Genomic DNA, 8120 nt, shown 5'->3' on the forward strand with positions numbered 1-8120 from the left:
TTTGATATTCGAAATTGAGCAAAAAGTAGACAAGTGAGATGGCGTGCAAGTTATATCTTACTTATCAGTTATGTTAAAGAGAGTACGTACAGCTGCATGGCTGGAAATGTTCCCTTTAACAGATTCTAGTCATCCAATGCGCATCGAGTTTTCGAGCGATGTTGTGCCTCGTTAATGAAACAAACCACCATTCTGCGGAGAAGCTGTACTAATTAGAAAACTATAATCTCGATCCGATAATCTCATTTGCTAATCTCTTTCGTAATATGCTTGCCAAATACTACACTACAATTTTTAGTAAATTCGGATTTTCTTTATCAATATTATCATTTATTCTATAGTATTACAATCATATACAATCATATTACAATTTCAATAATAAAATTAAAGGTTAGGGCCATTGTGTTCAAAATTTTAAAAACTAAAAAGGAACTGACATACATCACTATTTAGAAAAAAATAGTACAACTTTCTTCTCATTCGTTTTTTCAATACGAGAGAAAAACACAGTTTAGTAATTTTACGATACGTGCAAAATCAATTGCAAATTATACGAATAATATATATCTTTGAAGTAGGTACGCAGACTGCATTTTACTCGATTTTAGACGACGATAGATAAATCATTCGATAACACAGGCACGGCAATAAAAATAAATATCTGCTTATCGTCTCGACGCATCCGAATTGCACTGTTCTCTGCGGGTCGTAGCTTCAATCGCAAGTGGGCTATTCAAATATCATATGATAAATGTCTTGCTGTCACCACACCCTCCAAAAGTATCCCATTGCGGATCCAGAATGCGACGAAATGGAGAACAATGAGGATAAAACGAATTGAAGAAACGAAGAAAGTAGCTGATTTTCGTCGGATCAGGTTAGTCGAGCCACGTTGCGATAGTTGTTTTCGCAAATACGAAATTCAATCTAAATGTAAATATGTACGCGTCGGAAAATATTGCCAGAAGCACTAGCGTGGGAAAACGAAGAAGACAGAAGCAACGGGAGACGGAGAAAAAGTTAACTCGCGCCGTGCCCGCTGTTTCGTCGGTTACCGCCAACTTTCAGCCGTGATGGATAGAATGGTGCCCGGCGAATCGACGTCGATAAAAACCTAACCGTTCGTGAAAATGTTCCGTCGCAAACACTGAAATATTTTATCTATCTAACTGCCTAAAAGTCGATTTTTCCAACTCGTTCAAAGTAGAAATGATCTACAGTCGTTCACGAAAGTATCGGCGATGTTTAATCTGCTATCATTTTGTAAGAAAAAATCGTTCAACAAGAAACTTGGGCCCGTTTTGAAGCTTGAAGCCACTGCTTTCGCAATCCATCATTCATTTTCTCGTAACACGGTTTTGCATAATTTAACGAGCGGAGAAAATATATACTCGTTCTTCTCGAAAATGCTACAAACTGACACATTTATAAAATCATTGAAAACTTCGTTTCGCAAATATGTCATACGTTTGGAGGTAAGTTTAAAGCTTCCGTTTTGTAACGATCCGTTGTTCTCAAAACTCGTTATATTGTCTTAAAGTGCTACTAGCCAACATTCGCTGTTATTCACAGATTACATTGACTGCATTTTTTGTTGGAAAAAAGTCGGTACGAAGATTTTCCTAATTTTGGCCACGAATGCTCGCTTTCCAGTATGTCGTTGCCACGAGAACGCCATAGCCGGAAGGAAAAAATAATTCCACGTGGGCGGACTTCTCCGGAGTCATTGTAAGACGTTTAAATTCCTTTGGGGGGCAACCGAAGGTTGGTCGCGTTTTACTGGGCCTGGTAAGAGGATTACCTGTGCGGATGCCAACGGATGTCGAGAAATGCACTCAGAAATCGGTTGCGAACTACGGATCGTTAACGTTCGTCTGGTACAACGGCTTCCACAGTATTAGAACTTCCGTTGAATCGTGCTCATGGTTTCCATATTCGTCAAGCGCGTGAACATTTGCAGTGACAGAAGTTGCTCGAAAATATCTTTCTTTGCCGTATAAAATCTTTCTTTTTCATAGAACCTTTAATCTATCGTGAAGCTGTGATAATAGTAGAAATTCTGGCAGTTAAGCACAAGTGACTCTTCAAAGTTATTTTACCTCTTCCACGTAGAACCATCTGAGATTGATATATTCAATAAGCTATTATCTCACCGCGTTTGGATCAATTACAATTTTTACGCATCATCTGGTATTTCTTCGAACTTCTCAAAAAGTCTCCAGTCGTTTAAACTTCAAAAAAGTAATTCTCTTCCAAAGAGTATCCGAATATTGTATCAAGTCGCTGTATTTTGTTAATTACGAATAGAAAATATCTTATTTGAATTGAATAAAACTATATAGTCGTTAAAGTTAGACCGCAGACAGCACACAAATATAAACGACAATAATTCATCTAAGTTATATAAACAAGTAACACTTTCCAGCAATACATACTAACTGAAAGGGGCATGTTCACTCCATTCTCAAATCATTTTACACTAAGGTTGTCAGGTCCATTATTCGGGTAGAAAGAGCCCCGACGGAGCCCAAACGTGGCTTCACTGTTTCAAGGTCAGCGCGCATTCTCCCGAAACATATTCTTCCCTCGTCGGGTGTTCCTGCCCGTTTCTTCGGCCTCTCCGTATTCGACTCTGCTGTAATTTGAATTTTTATTCGTTCGTCCTGTAGAGGCAAGTCTCGGAACTTTCGCCGTTTTCCAACTTTTCCCTGGGGAATATCGCCGAATCGCCGAATCGCCTCAGCGTCCCCAAATCTGGACCTCTCGACTCGAGAACATCCCGCAGGCAATTCCACTCAGCTGAAAATCTGGTCGCTATCAAACTGTCCCGCAGTAGTTTCGACAGTATCGTACGTCGCATCTTGGCAGCGGTTCTGCATCCGCTTGAATTTTTATCATTTGCGAGCGATTCGTTGGAATATTAAGATTTAGCAGAGCAAAATCGACAAATGCAACTTATCCAAAGGTCTTGAAGAAGTATCAATGGCGATATGGCAGTCTTAGTTGACCATACTTGCAAGGATGGATCGACGTGAAATTTGATTACTATTGTATAGTAATTATAATGCTATTAATTTATTGCTATTAACCCTTTACACTCGAAGGCATTTTAATTTGAAATCCAAAATAGTTCTTCTGATATACACTATTTCCGTTTTATATAACTCAGTGCATTTTAAGCATATGAAATTGAATTTTGTGACTCATACAACAATTATATTTATTACTTATACTTTTTAAATATGAGCAATTTTGATAATGTACAAAGGTAGATTTAAAGATATATTTTAAGGTGGATTTATATTTTTGCATTTAATAAACTGCAAATAGGTTTAGTTAAAAATGGTTAACCAAAAATAATGTTTTCAGGTCAATAATTAGTGATTATAGCTTATCTCTAATTATTTAAATTACTTCAGTATCAAATTTATATTGAATAAACTATTGTACTCTCCTATATGGGGTTCTATGTACTATACCCTAAGTCAGAAAACGCTTTAGATCTCAAAATAAAATAGCTTCGAGTGCAAAAGGTTAAGTTTATCGAGATTAAATGGCCTTCGTGTTCTCGAAAGAAAATAATTAGCTAATATATGTAAATTAGTGAAGAATTGTGTCCAGTGTTTTGTAATTTTGGCCTAGTCTGTAATTCGGCCCATAACCAGTTCCGCTCCGGCGGCCTCGTATTTCCCTTTCGAGTAATTCGAGTGGCTTTTGGGGTTGACATTTGACGAAACGACGATTTCATTCCGACCACCACGGCAATTCTTCTCTCGGCCGCGTGACACATGACCTTCGGGGGAAATGAAAAAGGGAAGAAGAGAGAAAAAGAAAAATAACGGAGCCCGCCGAGCACAAAGAAGGTCCGGTAGGAGAATGCCTGAAAGAGGCGGCAGTAATTGTCGTCGATCAAGGTGGGTACCACGTGTGCATACGCGCGCGAACTACCGACAACCATTTAATCGTCCTTCCGTACGTTATTGCGGCCGACCAATTAAAATTGTGGGAACTGGCCCGAATCGATATCGAGTAATTCCGATGCGTAATTGTTAGCTGTCCCGTGCGACGATCGCCACCGGATAGAGCGTTGTTATCCCAACGCTTTATTCTTCGGAAATTCGATCGATTTCACCGTCGGTTAGTTCACAATGTACATACACGTGAACACACAGTTCTGTGGTTGTAAAGAAAAACTTATATCGTTTCGAGCTCTTAACACCAATTCTTCGTCTTGGCGATGCTTCCTTCTCCATCTTTTTTAATTCAAATATTTTTAGTTATAAATAATAATTACATATGATCGGCTCAGAAACCAATCAGTATAAGTTCATTAACCTTAAAATTGACATAAATAAGGGTTTTGTAAATTATTTACAAAAACTGTCATTAATAATGCAAAGTAAGGAAGAGAAACAAAAGGAAAACGTGAATGTTTTCTTTGGAAAAACAATTCCTTCTCAAGAGTTTTGTTTAGTCGGTATAGATGCAGTTTATTTACGAAGAAATCGACTATATTGGTTTATTCAACCGAAAGATCCTATAATAAAGATGTGTTTGCACTACGCAACTCATTTTCAAAGAAAAGTTGACTTCCTACACTGATTGGCTCCTGAATCGTCTATTTATTTGGCCAAAATTCTTTTTTAACTCGTTTGCCATCTCCAGGTGCAGGAGAAACTTTCTGTTTCTTAGATTGGGTTCGGATTTCTTCGAGACATAGAATTATTTCAGCTGCTGGCGGAGAACAGATACTCAATAATTAAAGTTCAATTTTCAAGTAATTAAATGTTTCAGATTCTCTTAAAGCAGATACTCCTTAGATACGCTCTGCTATAGCGTTTTTAGACAGAGACACGAAGACTCCTTCCCTAAAGGAGAATTTCTAACAGAGGTATTACCGAAAGATTACCATCTTTAATTAAACCATTCTTCTGGTGCAACCACTAAATATTCAGTTATTATGAACATTATAAATTCTTCGGAATTATTTAACCAAAAATGAAAATACCGTTTGATAGTTCATTTAACACATATTTTGAGTCGATTGCAAACACAGATCTTCACTATTTTTTAAAAAATACGCAAATTGCAAATGTGGACGTTAAATTTTCTAAATAGTTATACGATTTTATCAAAATTTCAAGTATTACATTATGCCAAAAATTAAGACGAAGCAAAGTCGATTAACTTTTACTAAGAGAAAGCTCAATACATAATATTTCGAATTGAATACTGCAATAGCTGTCTGAATTATTCTTCCGTAAAGTGCGTTAACGCCGTAAACAGTTTTAGAACAGTCGGATTAGAACAGTGCATTTACTTTCCCAAGGCCGCGGTCACACCGGGACGTTGTCGGTTAATTCGACAAAACAAGATTCTGAATATCCCACGGATGTTGGTAATGAACTCGGCAAAACAGATTCTAGGAATTTATTTCGTGGCATTTTTAACCCGGTCAAGGTCCTCCAAAGTCGAGCGTCGTTTTAAACGATTCACTTTGCAGGATCATTTGCATAGTTACACGTCTGCGTTGTCGCTGTTCTGACACCGGAAGTGATGCTCTCCTAAAACGAGAACACCGTGAACCAAAGTTTCTTTGTACTTAATGTCCACTTTTCAGATGCTAAACGAGCTGCAACATTTCTCGTCAATGTACAAAATGTACTGGCGAGGCAAAAAATGTTTAAAAGACTACTCAGTTATTCTTAGATCGAAAGGGATAGGTATGGAATCGAGCGACGAAATGTTGAAATGTCCCAATGTAACTAAAAACTTAAAATTCATCATGATGGATGGTATTTTAACTCTATTGTATCCTGATCGTCCCGATAGAATTCAGTTTGTTCGAATATAGTACAATAACAATGAATTTTGAAAACTGATCAAAAGTAGTGTCACCCACATTCGTGTTAGCTGTCGAAACGTCGGTGCTGCAGATTTCCTCGGTAGTCAAATTCCACGTAGTCTATAAACAAACATATGATACACAGAACGAGTTACAGGTAATTTCAAGCTCGAAGAACTTTGAGATTGCAGCCGTTGCGCTGCGTTCGCACAGAAGGGTAAGAGGTTGAAGCGACTAAAGTTCGAAACACTGTCAACGCTGCAGTTGAAGTATAGATTATGCGTTAGGGAAATTTCGGTACTTCAGCACGGAAATTACCTTTCATTTTGGAATATGTAATATTATATTACGAACATTGTTCCGAAATTAATAGCTCGATTGTTTCTTTGAGTAGTGGTTCTACTTCTGGACACTTGAAACTTCACATTAAAGGCGAGTTTACTTGCCCGAATTTGTACAAAATGAAAATATTAATCAATATTATCATGAAAATAGACAGTATACTGGAACTTCTGGAACTTCTGGACCTTCTGGAACTTTTCGTACTTCTGGAACTTTTGGACTTTCTGGAATTTCTGGACTTTCCTAAACTTCTGGAACTTCTGGAACTTCTGGAACTCCTGAAACTTCTGGACTTTCCGGAACTTTCTGAAACTTCTGGAACTTCCGAATCCGTTGCGACCTTCTGCCAAAGCTTCGCGCCCTCGTCTCTCATTGGTCACTATTTTTTTCACTGATTATTATTTTATATAATAAACATTATATAATATACGCGACAAGTTTGGCTGTACAAATGGACAGTAACAAACAAATCGTGGGGTAGCATACGATAAATTATTCATAACTGAAGTATTCAACCGTCGCGACTACTTATGACAATAGTTTGGTAGGCGCTATTTAAAACAGTAAAAATATTCTAAGAACTTAAACATGACAACATTTCTACTCAGCTTTTCTGTATTGTAATTTACATCAATCTACGCTGTCACACTTCCTATGCGAAACACGTTCATATGTCATACTGAGACACTCAGACTCAGTTTAGTTTTTGAACAACTGTCACTCGAAAACTAGCAATACTATTCAGATCCAAGAGTTTGTGAATATAATTTGAATATTCTAAAATCTAGAACAGGGCTCGGAATTAACCAGCATGCAACGTGAGGGGGTAGTCCACGTGTGCTGGTTAATTCCGATTAATTGTTAATTTAATTTTTCTCAATATCACTTTTTCGAAAAAAATGTGGGACATTTTGACGCGGCATGATAGCGGAGGTTTGCAAAGTTTCGTATTTCGTATAAAGATTTGCGATCTACTTATTACATATTGCGTTACGTGCATATGGTTCGACGATCTTACAAAAATCGTTAAAACCGTGCGCACTGGCACGCCTGCAATTAGAGTTGAATAACCGCGAGTAGAATTGCGCGCGAAAAGTTTTAGTGACCGGCAAGGCGAGGCTGTAATCAGTATCGAATGGTCTCCGAGAGGAGCGACGCAAAATTTACGGGGTGATCTTATCTCCAGAAGTTAATATCCTCTTCAGCGCGGAGATTACATACGCTAGAGCGTATGATTAAAGAGGTAATGCAGTCCGGTGTCGTGTTACCGCCATATTGGACGAAGCGCAACAACCGGTGTGACCTCGTGTCCCGTGACTCTAGATAAAGCTGCTTTTCTATTGAAAGTTTTTCTATTACGGGTCACTTAATGGACCGTTAACTCCCTCTATCGAGCGTCTCGTTTGGCCATGAATGGCGAACAAACATTTTCAGTGATAGCAGTCCCTTTTGTTAAGTTTTAATGCGCCCGCTTTCAATCCCGACGCGACTCCTTCCTTTAATAAGTTGTAATTGTGTTCTTGCGAGCAAGCACCGATCGCAATATATCATAATATATTATATACAATGTTATTTATCAGGGTGTTCCAGAGACTATCGCGGATATTATTTCAGACACTCGAGGCTAATGCGTATAATAAACATTATTTGAATTTATAGTATTTTATGCTTCGAGGAAGGTAAGTAAGGTAGGTGTCCCTGGGACAAGGTGTCCCCAATAAAGAAAACTGCTTGTTCCAAATACCGCATTGCAATATACACGATAATATAATTTTTTATTGATGTATTGATATGATAAAAATGTCACGTTAATATTATAACATTAATGCCATAATGTTTATGTTATTAAGTAAGATTATAATGTATTTCGTACGAAGATTGTGGTTGAGAGATTGCTGTTTCATTAATCGATCCCCTGATCATTAAGAAACGC

The sequence above is a fragment of the Megalopta genalis genome, chromosome 3 (genome assembly GCF_051020955.1).
Source record: "Megalopta genalis isolate 19385.01 chromosome 3, iyMegGena1_principal, whole genome shotgun sequence".
NCBI classification, from domain to species: domain Eukaryota; kingdom Metazoa; phylum Arthropoda; class Insecta; order Hymenoptera; family Halictidae; genus Megalopta; species Megalopta genalis.